This window comes from Bos mutus, chromosome 14 (assembly GCF_027580195.1).
Source record: "Bos mutus isolate GX-2022 chromosome 14, NWIPB_WYAK_1.1, whole genome shotgun sequence".
In the NCBI taxonomy this organism is placed as follows: domain Eukaryota; kingdom Metazoa; phylum Chordata; class Mammalia; order Artiodactyla; family Bovidae; genus Bos; species Bos mutus.
Window position 1 is genome coordinate 53120470 of NC_091630.1, and position 16335 is coordinate 53136804.

Genomic DNA, 16335 nt, shown 5'->3' on the forward strand with positions numbered 1-16335 from the left:
ACACACTCTGATGGTGTGCTATGAGTGCCATTAACACTTTATAAAGAACTTCACCTTATATGGGAGTTCAGAGAAGGGACTGGTAAGTGAAATTAGCAACCTAGATGCTACTGGGAGAGCAAGGAAGTTTTCAGAGAAAAGATAGCATTTGACTTGAGCTTTGAAATACAGAAGTATGATTTTTATAGAAAGGAAAGTAGAGGAGGAAATTACAAGTTCAGCGAATGACATTGACGTGCTTGTGATGCTGTAAACATAATCTCAGACTTTGCCATCCATCTAGGTGACCCAGTGTTTCTGATTCAGCAGGTCTTGGGTGGGCCCCCCAAAACTTCATTTCTAACAAGTTCCCAAGGAGATGCTGGTGTTTCTGGTTTGCAGACTATCCTTTGAGACCCACTGGCTTATGGAAACGTTTGAGTAGAAGTGAATTGTGCATAAAGGAGAAGTGGCTAGAAAAACATTTGGGGTCAGATGAGAGAAGAACTCGAATATTTGGCTAAAGACCATTTCATTCCTTAAAAAGTGGAAGCAATACTTTCTGAACAGCAACAGGATTCGTTAGTTCTGGGGAGGACTTGTTCATGCATGCATACATGAATTTACTTTACAAATATTTATGAAAAAATAAATGTGGCAATCATGGTGCTATATAGGCAGAAATTTTAGGAAGTTACTACAATTATTTCTCTCTAGGTCAATGGTGGTAGAAACTATAGTAATAGAGGTGGCATTGAAAAAATAAGAGGAATTTAAAAGTTATTTCAGAAGAAGGGATATATCAAAAGTGAATATAATGTTTTGTTACATTCTTTACAATGTTGTGTTAGTTTCCACTGTATAGCAAAGTGAATCAGCCATATGTATACATATATCCCCTATGTTTTGGATTTCCTTCCCATTTAGGTCACCACAGAGCACTGATTAGAATTCCCTGAGCTATAGAGTAGGTTCTCACCAGTTATCTATTTTATTGATTCACTTTGCCATACAGTAGAAACTAACAACATTTTCAAGCAACTGTACTTCAGTAAAAATTAATTTAAAAAATAAACTATAAAATACATACATACATACATACATGCATACCTAATCTCTCATCCAGGGAAAAATTGGGTGACTGTAATGCTTTGTAGAAATAGATGTTTTTCTGGAACTCTCTTGCTTTTGAACTGTGGTGTTGGAGAAGACTCTCGAGAGTCCCTTGGACTGCAAGGAGATCCAACCAGTCCATTCTGAAGGAGATCAGCCCTGGGATTTCTTTGGAAGGAATGATGCTAAAGCTGAAACTCCAGTACTTTGGCCACCTCATGCGAAGAGTTGACTCATTGGAAAAGACTGATGCTGGGAGGGATTGGGAGCAGGAGGAGAAGGGGACGACAGAGGATGAGATGGCTGGATGGCATCACTGACTCGATGGACATTGAGTCTGAGTGAATTCCAGGAGTTGGTGATGGACAGGGAGACCTGGCGTGCTGCGATTCATGGGGTCGCAAAGAATCAGACACGACTGAGTGACTGAACTGAACTGAATGCTTTGTAACTGAGAGAATGGTTTTGCCATTAAGAGAAACATGAACATCAGAAGAAGGAGCTGACTTCTGGAGAGAATTTATTCTTGAAATTATTGTATCATGTAGAATTTCACTCGAGTCCTGATAAATATTGAGTGCTCCTGGGGCATCTAAGTTAAAATGTCTCCAAAGTAGTGGAACTGAGAGGAGAAATTAAGCCGAGCTCATAGTTGAAGCTATAGGAATGGTGATGGTCACCCAGAGTTTGAAGAACTTGAAGTTCATGGTGTCATATACCAGAGCTCGAGACTTGAGGCTGTTTTGGGTGTTGGCAAGTTTCCAGAATAAGACCATGTGGTGGGGTGTGGTTGAAATGGAATAAGACAAAAAGGCCTTTAAATTGAGGAGGTCAAGAAATTCAATCCTTTTTTGGATTATCCACATAGACTGTAAACTTGCCCAAGAGAAGGGCTGAAGGGAAAGATTGACTTGTTTAACTTTTCAATGAATTCTGGAAAGTGTCGAGGGAAACATTATATGATAGTGACATGGAAACACAGAGTGTCATAGAGTGACAGGAGTGTGAACGTGAAATGAGATATGGAGAAGGCAGGGTTGCAGGCAACAAGAATTCTGACTGTTCATTTCCAGGCTACCCTTCATTCTTCAAATGCTGTAGATTCTGGGGAGCAAGAGGTAAGCAGCTCTTGGGCCGCGTGGATGAGCCAACAACCTAGAGGTGCTAGAAGAAGGGCATTTTGTAGAAAGCCCATGGTTAGAACTGTAGGGGAGATCCCCTGTGACAGGAGTTTCAGTGAGTGTAGGCAAAAAGGGCAGGAGTGGGAGCATGGTCTAGAGAGACTGATTACAGCATGTAAATAGGTGACTGGAGGGTGGGAGGAATTGGGAGACTGGAACTGACATATGTACACTGTTGATATATAATATATAACTGATGAGAAACTACCGTATAACTCAGGGAACTCTACTCGATGCTCTGTGGTGACCTAGATGGGAAGGAAATAAAAGAAAAAAAAGAGGGATATTTGTATACATATAGCTGATTCACTTTGCCATGCAGCAGAAACTTATACAACATTGTAAAGCAACTATATTCCAATAAAAAATTTAAAAAATTAAAATAAATAAATAGATGATTGGAGAGAAGAGAGGTGGGGCGGCATGCATTTTGTGTGCTGTCTTATTTGACTCTTTGTTATCCCCTGGACTGTAGCCCACCAGGCTCCTCTGTCCATGGGATTCTCCCTGCAAGAATACTGGTGTGGGGGTTTTTCCCTGAGCCGTTGGAGGGAGCAGGAGCGCTTCTCCTGAGTTGGTGATTGATTGGTTGTGATCCATCATGCAGAAGTGAGTGATGAAAGGCAACAGAGCTGATGGGTCATGAGTGCATTTGAAGGCTCTCACACCCTCTACTCCAGGACAGAATCATGAATAAACTGGAGGACAAGCAGGACCAGATGATACCATGAAGAGAAGTTTACAGGCCCTCTATTGTCAACTGTTAAACTCCTAATAAATTGTACTGGAACTGTGAGAAATCTGAGCTACATGAGGCCATAGGATATATGAGGAGAGCATAAACTTTCCACTCCTGGCTTTGCTCTTTACCAGCTGGGGGGCTTTAGTTTGTCTCTTCACTTAGAGTGGTCCAGTGAGGCAGCGTATATGGAAATGGCTGCAGGTAATGGGTACACAAGCTGGAATCAAGATTGCCAGGAAAAATATTAATAACCTCAGATATGCAGATGACACCACCCTTATGGCACAAAGTGAAGAGGAACTAAAGAGCTTCTTGATGAAAGTGAAAGGCGAGAGTGAAAAAGTTGGCTTAAAATGCAACATTCTCCACTTTGTGCTGTAATTAGTTTTGTTCTGGTAGATATAGTTTTTGGTTTCCTTTGTTGACCAGGTGAATCTACAGTATTTAATTTTTGTTGGACTGTTTTGATTTTGCTTATGGGTATATATGTATATGTGTATATTCAGTCACACTTTCTATTGTTCTTATAAGCCTCTGCCTCTACATTGGGCTTTTGCAGTTCTGTTCAGTTTTCCTCCCCACCCCCGCCTTTTTCTTTCTTCTTCCATTTTTCCCCCTCTTTTTTATAATTTTAATTTTTAATTTTTTAAAACCTATTATATTTTTCTACATTTATTCCTTTGATTGCTTTTCCTACTGTTCTTTTCCCTTGCAGGTAATCTTTAATGTATATAAACTTCATCTACCTCTATTTAACTTTGTATATCTATTCTTTCTTTCTTTTCTTTCTTTCCTTTCCTCTCAAGATATTTGTTAGTTTTTTTTTCATTGCTTTATTCCCCACTTGGCACCTTGCTTTAGTTTTGTTTTCCAGTTTGTGCTTAAGCCTCAGTTTTGTTCTTAAGCCTTAGTTTTGTTTTTAACTGGTAAATATAATTTTTTATTTCCTTTGTTCACTGGATCAATCTACTGTACTTTATTTTTGTTGGACTGTTTTCACTTTGCTTGTGGGTGTATATGTATATGTGTATATTTCATTATTTTAATAATTATTTGCCTGATTTTGTAACTGCCATTTGTCTGGGGTTCATCTTTGGTTTCTCATTTTTGGATATTTGTTTTACTCTCCCTTAATGCCATAACAAACCACTTGTGGAATATTCATTCCTGACCAGAGATCAAACCCTGAGCCTTTGGAGTGGGAGCACTGACTCCAAGACCCTAGACTACCAGAGAATTAACCCTAGGGAGTATCAAATAGTGAGAACTCACACAAAGGAAACCACTTGAATACAAGACCTGGCATCACCCAACCACCAGTAGCACCCTGTGCAGGACACCTCATCTAAACAACAAACAAAACAAAAATACAAGCCCAGTCATCAGCAGACAGGAGTACCACCTCACTCAGTGTTGCCCATCAGAGGAAAAACAAAAAACAAACAAACAAACAAAAATTCAGCACAAATCTCACCCTATATGAAACTCACACAAACCACTGGATCAACCTTAGGAGGGCAGAAACCAAAAGGAAGAAAGAATTCAACCTTCTTCAAGGAAGGAATTCAACTTTCCTTGAAGCCTGGGAAAAGGAGACCTCAAACACAATAACTTAAAAAAAAATAAAAATGCAGAGAAATACTGCACAAATGAAGTAACAAACTAGAAACACAAAAGTCCAAATAAATGAAGAGGAAACAGGAAAATTACTGGAAAAAGAATTCAGAATAATGATAGTAAAGATGATAAAAAACCTTGAAAACAAAATGGAGAAAATACAAAAATCAATTAACAAAGACCCAGAAGAATTAACGAGTAAGCATACAGAGACAAACAACACAATTACCAAAATTAAAAATACTCTGCTGCTGCTGCTGCTGCTAAGTCGCTTCAGTCGTGTCCAATTCTGTGTGACCCCAGAGACGGCAGCCCACTCTAGAAGGAATCAATAACAGAATATCTGAAGTAGAAGAATGAATCAGTGAGCTGGAAGATAAAACGATGGAAATAACTTTTGAAGAACAGAATAAAATAAAAAGAATGAAAAGAGCTGAGGACAGTCTCAGAGACCTCTGGGACCATATCAAACACACCAACATTCTAACTATAGGGGTCCCAGAAGAAGAAGAGGAAAAGAAAGGGTAGGAGAAAATTTTGGAAGAGATTATAGTTGAAAATTTCCCCAATAAGGAAAAGGAAATAGCCAATCAAGTCCAAGAGGCACAAAGAATCTTATACAGGGTAAACCCAAGGAGAAATACACCAAGATACATACTAATCAAACTAACAAAGACTAAACACAAAGAAAGAATATTAAAAGCAGCAAGGGAGAAGCAACAAGTAACATACAAGGGAAACTCCATACACTTAACAGCTGATCTTTCAGCAGAAATGCTGCAGGGCAGAAGGGAATGGCAGGATATATTTAAAGAACAGAAAAGGAAAAATCTACAACCAAGATTACTGTACCCAGCAAGGATCTCATTCATAATTGATGGAGAAATCAAAAGCTTTTCAGACAAGCAAAAGTTAAGAGAATTCAGTACCACCAAACCAGCTTTATAACAAATGTTAAACCGACTTATATAGTCAAGAAATACAACAGAAGAAAAAAGATCTACAAAATCAACCCCAACCAATTAGAAAATGGCAATAGGAACATATATATTAATAATTACTTTAAATGTAAATTGATCAAAGAAAGTGAAAGTGAACGTGAAGTTGCTCAGTCATTGACTCTTTGCGACCCCCATGGACTGTAGCCTACCAGGCTCCTGCATGCATGAGATTTTCCAGGCAAGAGTACTGGAGTGGTCTGCCATTTCCTTCTCCAGGGGATCTTTCCAACCCAGGGATGGAATGAGGATCTCCTGCATTTCAGACAGACGCTTTACCATCTGAGCCACCGGGGTATAAAAATGGATTAAATGCTCCAACCAAAAGACACAGACTGGCTGAATGGATATAAATACAAGGCCCATATATATGCTGTCTACGAGAAACCCACTTCACACCTCAAGACACATATAGACTGAAAGTGAGAGGATGGAATAATACATTTCATGAAAACGGGAAGCAAAAGAAAGCTGGAGTAGCAATACTCATATCAGACAAAATAGACCTTAAAATAAAGAAATAAGGAAGGACCCTACATGATGATCAAGGGATCAATCCAAGAGGAAGATATAATAATTGTAAATATCTATGCACCCAACATAGGAGCACCTCAATACATAAGATAAACACTAACAGACATAAAAAGAGAAATTGACAGTAACACAATAATAGTAGGAGACTTTAACACCCCACTCACAGCAATGAACAGATCATCGAAACAGAAAATTAATAAGGAAACACAAATTTTAAATAAAACATTAGATAAGATGAATCTCATTGATATCTTCAGGACATTCCATCCAAATGCAGAAGAATACACCTCCTTCTCAAGTGCACATAGAACATTCTCCAGGATAGACCACATCTTGGGTCACAAATCAAACCTCAGTAAATTTAAGAAAATTGAAATTGTATCAAGCATCTTCTCTGACCACAATGAGAGTAGATATCAATTACAAGAAAAAAACTATAAGAAACACAAACACATGGAGATTACACAACACTTTTCTAAATAACCAAAAGGTTACTGAATAAACCAAAAGGGAAATCAAAAAATTTCTAGAAACAAATGACAATGAAACCATGACAACTCAAAACCTATGGGATGCAGCAAAAGCAGTTCTAAGAGGGAAGTTTATAGCAATACAATCCTACCTCAAGAAACAAGAAGAACATTGAATAGACAACCTAACTTTACACCTAAAGCGACTGGAAAAAGAAGAAGAAAAAAACAAAACCAAAATTAGTAGAAGGAAAGAAATCATAAAGATCTTAGCAGAAATAAAAGAAAGAAACAATAGTAAAGATTAATAAAACAAAAGCTGGTTCTTTGAGAAGATAAACAAAATTGACAAGCCTTTAGCCAGACTCATCAAGAAAAAAAAGAGAGACGACTCAAATCAACAAAATTAGAAATGAAAAAGGAGAGGTTACAACAGGCAATGCAGAAATAAGGATTTCTGCATTAGGATTCAGAGAAGGCAATGATACCCTACTCCAGTACTCTTGCCTGGAAAATCCCATGGACAGAGGAGCCTGGTAGACTGCAGTCCATGGGGTCGCGAAGAGTCAGACACGACTGAGCAACTTCACTTTCACTTTTCACTTTCATGCATTGGAGAAGGAAATGGCAACCCACTCCAGTGTTCTTACCTGGAGAATCCCAGGGACGGGGGAGCCTGGTGGGCTGCCATCTACGGGGTCGCACAGAGTCGGACACGACTGAAGCGACTTAGCAGCAGCAGCAGCAGCATTGGGATTATAAGAGGCTATTATGGACAACTATATGGCAATAAAATAGATAACCTGGAAGAAATGGACAGATTCTTAGAAAAGTTCAATCTTCTAAGACTGAATCAGGAAGAAATAGAAATTATGAACAACCCAATTGTAAGCACTGAAATTGAAGCTGTCATCAAAAATCTCCCAAAAAGAAAACCCCAGAACCAGATGGCTTCACAGGAGAATTCTATCAAACATTTAGAGAAAAGTTAAGGCCTATCCTTCTAAAACTCTTTCAAAAAATTGCAGAGGAAGGAACACTTCCAAATTCATTGTATGAGGCCACCATCACCCTGATACCAAAACCAGACAAAAACAATACAAAAAAGGATAACTACAGGCCAATATCACTGATGAACATAGATGCAAAAATCCTCAACAAAATTCTGGCAAACAGAATTCAACAACACATCAGAAAGCTCATACACCATGATCAAGTTGGGTTTATTCCAGGGATGCAAGTATTCTTCAATATACGGAAATCAATCAGCATGATACACCATATTAACAAATTGAAAGATAAAAACCATATGATCATCTCAATAGATGCAGAAAAGGCCTTTGACAAAATTCAGCATCTATTTATGATGAAAACTCTTTAAAAAATGGGCATAGAAAGAACCTACCTCAACATAGTAAAAGCCATACATGATAAGCCTACAGCAAACAATATTCTCAATGGTGAAAAACTGAAAGCATTCCCCCTAAGATTAGGGACAAAATAAGGGTATCCACTTTCACCACTATTATTCAACATAGTTCTGGAAGTCTTAGTTACAGCAATCAGAGAAGAAAAAGAAATAAAAGGAATCCAGAATGGAAAAGGAGAAGTAAAGCTCTCACTGTTTGCAGATGACATGGTACTGTACATAGAAAACCCTAGTATTAGAAAATTACTAGAGCTAATCAGTGAATTTAGCAAAGTTGCAGGATACAAAATCAATACACAGAAATCACTTGCATTTCTATATACTAACAATGAAAAATGAGAAAGAGAAAGTAAGGAATCAATCCCATTCACCACTGCAACAAAAAGAATTAAATATCTAGGAATAAACTTACCTAAGGAGATGAAAGAACTGTACACAGAAAATTATAAGACACTAATGAAAGAAATCAAAGATGACATAAACAGACAGAGAGATATTCCATGTTCCTGGGTAGGAAGAATCAATATTGTGAAAATGACTATACTACCAAATGCAACCTACAGATTTAATGCAATACCTATCAAATTACCAATGGCATTTTTCACAGAACTAGAACAAAAAATTTCACAATTCATATGGAAACACAAAAGACGTCGAATAGCTAAAGCAGTCTTGAGAAAGAAAAATGGAGCTGGCAGAATCAAGCTTCCTGACTTCAGGTTATACTACCAAGCTACAGCCATCAAGACAGTATGGTACTGGCACAAAAACAGAAATATAGACCAATGGAACAAAATAGAAAGCCCAGAAATAAACCCATGCACCTATGGGTACCTTATTTTTGACAAAGGAAGGCAAGAATATACAATGGGGCAAAGACAGCCTCTGTAATAAATGATGCTGGGAAAACTGGACAGCTACATGTAAAAGAATGAAATTAGAACTCTTCCTAACACCATGCACAAAGATAAACTCAAAATGGATTAAAGACCTAAATGTAAGACCAGAAACAATAAAACTCTTAGAGGAAAACATAGGGAGAACACTCGATGACAAATCAAAGCAAGATCCTCTATGACCCACCTCCTAGAGTAATGGAAATAAAAACAAAAGTAAACAAGTGGGACCTGATTAAACTTAAAATATTTTGCACAGGAAAGGAAACTCAGCAAGTTGAAAAGATAACCCTCATAATGGGAGAAAATAACAGCAAATGAAACAACTGACAAAGGATTAATTTCCAAAATATACAAGTAGCTCATACAATTCAATACCAGAAAAACAAGCAACCCAATCAAAAAGTGGGAAAAAGACCTAAACAGACATTTCTCCAAATAAGACATACAGATGGGTAACAAACACATGAAAAGATGCTCAACATTGCTCATTATTCAGTTCGGTTCAGTTCAGTCACTCAGTCGTGTCCGACTCTTTGCGACCCCATGAATCACAGCACGCCAGGCCTCCCTGTCCATCACCAACTCCCGGAGTTCACTCAGACTCACGTCCATCGAGTCCGTGATGCCATCCAGCCATCTCATCCTCTGTCGTCCCCTTCTCCTCCTGCCCCCAATCCCTCCCAGCATCAGAGTCTTTTCCAAATGCAAATCAAAACTACAATGAGATATTACCTCACACCGGTCAGAATGGATGGCCCTCATCAAAAAAAATCTACAAACAATAAATGCTGGAAAGGGTATGGAGAAAAGGGAACACTCTTGCACTGTTGGCGGGAATGTAGATTGATATAGTCACTATGGAAGACAATATGGAAATTTCTTAAAAAAATAGGAATAAAACCACCATATGACTCAGAAATCCCATACCTAGAGGCGTATACCGTGAGGAAACCAAAATTGACAGAGACACATGTATCCCATTGTTCATTTTAGCACTATGTACAACAGCTAGAACATGGAAGCAACTTAGATGTCCATCAACAGATGAATGGATGAATGGATAAAGAAGTTGTGGTATATATACACAATAGAATATTTATCAGCCATAAAAAAGAACACATTTGAGTCAGTTCTAATGAGGTGGATGAACCTAGAACCTATTATACGGAGTGAAGTGAGTCAAAGAGAAAGATAAATACCATATTCTAACACATATATATGGAATCTATAAGAATGGTACTGAAGAGTTTATTTTCAGGGCAACAGTGGAGAAACAGACATAGAGAATAGACTTATGGATATGGGAAGAGGGGAGGAGAGGGTGAGCTGTATGAAGAGTAACATGGAAACTTACATTACCATATGTAAAATAGATAGCCAACGGGAATTTGCTCTATGGCTCAGGAAACTCAAACAGGGGCTCTGTATCAACCTAGAGTGGTGGGATGGGGAGGGAGATGGGAGGGAGTTTCAAAAGGGAGGGGATATATGTATACCTAGGGCTGATTCATGTTGAGCTTTGACAGAAAACAGCAAAATTCTGTAAAGCAATTATCCTTCAATAAGAAATTAAAAAAAAAAAGAATACTGGTGTGGGTTGCTATTTCCTCCTTTGGGGATCTTCCCCATCCAGGGGTTGAACCTGTATCTCCTGCGTCGTTCTGCATCAGCAGGCAAGTCATCACCACTAGCGCCACCCAGGAAGCCTCATGCATTTTGAGGGGTGGCTTAATCTAACCATTCTTGGTAATTCAGAAAAGGGAATTCGTTTAAGCTTTGTTGGGAAGATCTCCTTGAGAAGGAAGTGGCAACCCACTCCACTATTCTTGCCTGGAAAATCCCATGGATGGATGAACCTGGTAGGCTACAGTCCATGGGGTCGCAAACAGTCAGACGTGATTGAGCAACTTCACATTCACTTTCACTTTCTCTTATCTGTCCATATCATTTTCCTGCAGATCCACTGCAAAATTCATTTTGTCTTTTTTCAAATAATGTAGGATTGTACCAGTTTTTAAAAGTGAGGATGTTTAAATTTTCTGTTAAGATTTTGAATTTTGAGTAATGTCCTTGCAGAGGAAGGACATATATTGAGAAGATAGTGAATTCAGAGTGCTTGTTTACAATTCAAGAAATTTAGATATGATTTAACATGAAATTCTACTATAACTTGGATGAGTATTTTCCACTTTTATTAAAAGTAAGCAAATAGAAAGATCCAGTTGGTTGATTGGCTGTTTTTAAAAGTTCATATAAAAAAATCATCTAAGGTGACATCACATAATTCATTGAGATGGTAGTACATGACTTTAATTTTGTTTTCCCATTAGTTTATCATCAGTATTTCTTTATCAATCTTAACCTGGTTTTCTATCCCATCTCCAAGATGGTTTTTTTGCAGTAGTTGCAACTACAAGTCCGGGTTTATGGAACTTCACTAGTTTAAAAGGTCAGCATGTAAATGAACTAATTAGGTAACTATATCACTTTCTGTTACAAACCTCACATCTTCTAAATTCTTTCTGAATTAAATAGTGAGCCATATTGTTAACAGAGCTTGCATAACATAAAAAAGATATTAAATACTTGAAATTCCTAGATAAACAGAAAACTCATTTGAAGGTATTTTACAATGATAAATTAATGCATGAAATTAGAAGGCCAAGATTCACACAGTACAATATTTACAAAATGGAAATGTAACCTTAGTACTGAGAAGAACAGGAAATTATAAAATGGAATTGAAAGGAGTCAAGGAAATTGAACTAAACTCTCCATTTGTCTAAAAAGAATTTCTCTCCCAGCTTTCTGAAACCCAGTTTATTAAAACAGCAAATGAACTACACCAATAAGTTAAACTACACCAACTTCAAATAAAACAAAACTTTCTATCATCATAAACATTTTAATTATTTAGAAATGTTGGAATTTCATTATATTAATTGCTTTTGCTATTAGTAATTTTGTATGCCATAAAATAGAATATATAGATATAGCTGAGCTATATAATGACCTAAAGACAGATAATATAAAAAAATCTCTTTAACCCTGGCTGCAGTGTAAGTGTTATACTCCGAGTTAGGAATCCCTAGGTTACTAAAATCCTTAGAATAGTTACAAGTATAGATATTAAATTTAGCTACTTCCAACATATAAATAGATTTAGAATCAATTTTAATAATTATCTAAGTATTTACAAAATATTATTTTTATGCTGAGAAAGTTATTGGAGTAAATACTAATGCTAATTTCTGGTCTTAATCTATTGAGCATATATCCCCTCTCAGTCTTGCATCAGAACTAGAAGCAGGAAACCCCCTTTTCTTCTCTGCTTTGAGCACTTAAAAGACACCAGATGCCTGCATTCTAAAAATAATAAATACTTTAATTTTTTTTAAAATTTGGTATACAAATGAACTATCCCTAAAAACATTTTTTTAAAAATGACAAAATTTTCTTCATGGTCTCTACTAGCATATGAGTTCTCTGCAGAATTTTCATTTCTTTTCAAACCTTGAGCGTTTTTATTTTTAAAATAGAGTGGGATTTAAAAAGAATAACAAATGAGAGAGTAACTTATAATACATTAATTCATGCAACAGCAGCTGCCTCTTTTGCTATTAGAGTGTGCTTATGTTCTCAGTTTGGGTGAAAGAGCTCATGTGAGCACACTTCCCTGGTAAAAGAGACAGCTGCTGCTGCATGTATTAATACATATCAAATGGCTCCAGAGTAAACAAGATGCTATAAATTACTGGAGGTCTTTTGCTGACGTCATGACGCCTCAGTCTGCAGGAGAACCAATGAGGTTCCTTTTCTTCTTTGTGACATCATCACAATTAGAGCAGTGGTGAGTGGATTTCATTACCTTGTTTTTGTTTATTGGCTAAAGAAGTCACCCACAGTATCCTTCACATTATTCTTAGGTGATTCACACAAGAGGTATAGCTACATTATGTGAAGAAAGTTCAGTTTGTATATTTTAGTCTTTTCTTTTTCCTTCACTGACAAATTTCTTAATCCTTGTTTAAGTGCTGGTACCAACAGAATTTCCAGTGCCCAATTTGAGCTGACTTATCCTCTCAGAAACTGTGATGCTAAAGAGAGAAAGGGGGAAATAAAGGAAGCAATTGGTGAAGTAACTAAAGCACTCGGGAAGCCTTTAAGTTAACTTAGGAAGATCTTGCTGTTGGAAGGCTCGAGAACATCGACTAGTCGATGCAGCCAAATAGGTCTTGTCGCTCAGATTTCATCATCTTGCTTGTTGTATATTTGTGAAGGTATAGTTGAAAATGTAGTGGATTTTTTTAAAACTCATATTGTTTACTGTGTGAAATAGCCTATTTTGACAGCTATACAGAATTATGCAAGTATATCAAAATATTTACATTCACAGATAATTTAAAAACCTTATTTAAACCTCATAAAAGAATGTTGCCTATTTATACCTTTATAGGAAGAATAAGCATGTTAAATCTTAGAAAAACAAAAAAACATTTCTCCAACACTTTGTGTTTTTACTCTACATTTTGATAAAGGAAAACTTTTTGTAGTTCTTTTCCTATAGAATTTGTAATAAATTTACTTAATAAAATAAGCAAATTTGTGGTTCTGTAAAAGTAAACATATATATTAGTTAATCTTAACATATTTGTAGAACTAGATAAAGAAGGCTCTTAGTGTCTGACCTCTTTCTGTTAATCAGGATTGGGAGATCTAATTGGCTTAGAGGAAATTTTGTATCCTGGTAACCTCAGGACATCCTAGATACACTAAAGCTTATGGTTCAAGGAGAAACCATTATTAAAGATAAAAAGGAGTATCTGATTTGAAATAATTTCTAGGCCTCTCTACCAACCAAAGGTTTTCCTTTTCTTTCTTTCATTTTTTTTTTTAAAAAGTAATGAATAAATTAGAACCATATCTTTGTTCTATGAGTCTAATTCCAAAGGCATCCTAATAGAATGTCAGAGGTCATGTGTAAGGCACTGTAACACAGATCTGAAAATCTATATCTCCGATAGGTATGAAACTCCACTGCTACAGCTGAGAGCAGACGCCTGCCTTTAATAGCTGGGGAAAGTAATGAATCCCCCCACCCTAATTTTCTTTTGGAAATATTATGCAGAAGCTTCCTGGAAGCTGTGAACTTACTTGAACTCTCCTAAATGACAAATGCCTTTAAAATTTTAGTATATTATCATTCAAAGGTTGAGAAAGACTATTCAGATGCTGTATTAATTACATACAGGGACACGTTTCCTCAGTCATACCGAGTCAAGGCCACGTAACAAAAGGAATTATTTCTGACGCTTAGGAGGAGACCCATCTCTTAATCAGAAATGGGCGATAGAAATCATTTCATCCAGCTTTCTTATTTCTCCTGTGAGGAAAGCAGAGGTCCAGCGAGGTGAAATAGTATGATCGAAGGTCAAGCTTTTCTTATTGAATGTTCTCGTTAGTTGTAGTTTTTTTTTAACCCCAATACTTTTTCAGAAAATTGAAAGAGATATGATAATCTGTGCCTAGTGTTGTTTAAAGAAAGAAATGCCATCATTCTGTGTACTGGTTGTTCTTAGTTTTTTTTTTTTTTTTTTTATCATTACTGTGCAAGAGAACCCTTGAAAGGGGATGCTTCTCTCCCCTGAGAGACCCTGCCTAAATAAACAGCCCTGTGGTTCCATACTGGTAAAGAATCTGCCTGCCAATGCAGGAGATGCAAGAGACGCAGGTTCGATCCCTGGGTCCAGGAAGAGCCCCTGGAGAAAGAAATGGCAACCCACTCTAGTATTCTTGCCTGGGAAATACCTTGGACAGAGGAGCCTGGTGGGCTACAGTCCATGGAGTTGCAAAGAGTCAGACATGGCTGAGTGACTGAGCACATACACACAACCCTAAAGGAGAATACAAACTATTACAAAGATATATTTAATAGATACAAATTCCTTAACAAAATACTTGGCTAATGAGTGATTCACCAGCAAAACCAGTGATGAAGTGTGACCCTGTCTCGTGTAAAATAAAAATGATTCACAAAGCTTGGTACTCAGTTTTCAGAGTGATTTGTATTAGAAAATAGAAAAAAGAAAAGCAATTATTTTCGAAATGAAATCTCCAGAAGTAGCCTCCTTTTCCTTTTCACTGCTTACTGAATTAATAGAGAACGTTTCCCAAGAAGAAGAGTATTTTATTCCTTTTGAAATACTCCCATTCATTGCTTTTATCTGGAAATTTTAAGGGCAGGTGACATGGTGGAAAGGACAGCTTAGAAGCCATATATAGAACCTATAGAAAGGCTATCAGAATCATCAGGATAGTCCATGGGAATTTGGGTGCATAAGCTTCAGAACATTTGTTGTTGTTGATTTTTTTTCTATGCGGTGTGACATTCCTTCCCTCAAATCACCCTTTTATTGAAATCCTTTCGAATCCTCTCATAAGGCCTGCCTCCTGAGTGGAACAGAACTTTTCTATCCCACCAGAAATACCAAGGAGCCAAGAACTCTATTTCTACCTTATTAAAATATATATATAATTAAAATAAAATATATTTTATAAATATATAAATAATAAAATAAAGCCAAGAACTCTATTTATACCTTGTTAAAATATTTATTTTAAAAATATATAAATATATTTTATAAATATATTTAAAATATTTTTATTTTATTATATGGGAGATTAAAATGCACTAAAGGCTCCATGACATAATCAGCGCCCAGGTAGCACAGACGGTAAAGAAGCTGCTTGCAGTGCAGAAGACCTGAATTTGATCCCTGGGTTGGGAAGGTCCCCTGGAGAAAGGAATGGCTACCCCCTCCAGTTTTCTTGCTTGGAGAAATCCTATGGACAGAGGAGCCTGATGAGCTACAGTGCGTGGGATTGCAGAGTTGGACATGACTGAGCGACTAACATACAGATGCACATACTTAACTAGATTCACCAAGATGTCTGCTCTAAGGGATATACGACACCCTCAATGCCTTCAGAAATTCTGTATGTTTGAAAAATTACCTGAATTTCAATAATTTCTCATTACTGTGTTTAATAGTGTTTTACAAGAAATAAACAGCTATTATATTTTAAAATATTCTATTTGAGAATGTAATGTTTCCATTGATAATCCTTTTGTCTTGTCACTCAGTAGCAATGTTGATTTGCTAGCCTCAAGTACAACTACAATTACTGTATGTAGTAATTTCTACACAAAAGCCATGGTAAATATACTCATGGAAGAAAATCAAAGCAGAGAGAAGAGAAACTCCCTTCTCCCACTTAAAGGACTTGGGAGGATAATAAAGTTTATTTTCTAAGGGTAAATATATACAGACTGTCTTCTGAGATCATCTACACATTTGCAGTCCTTTTCTTAG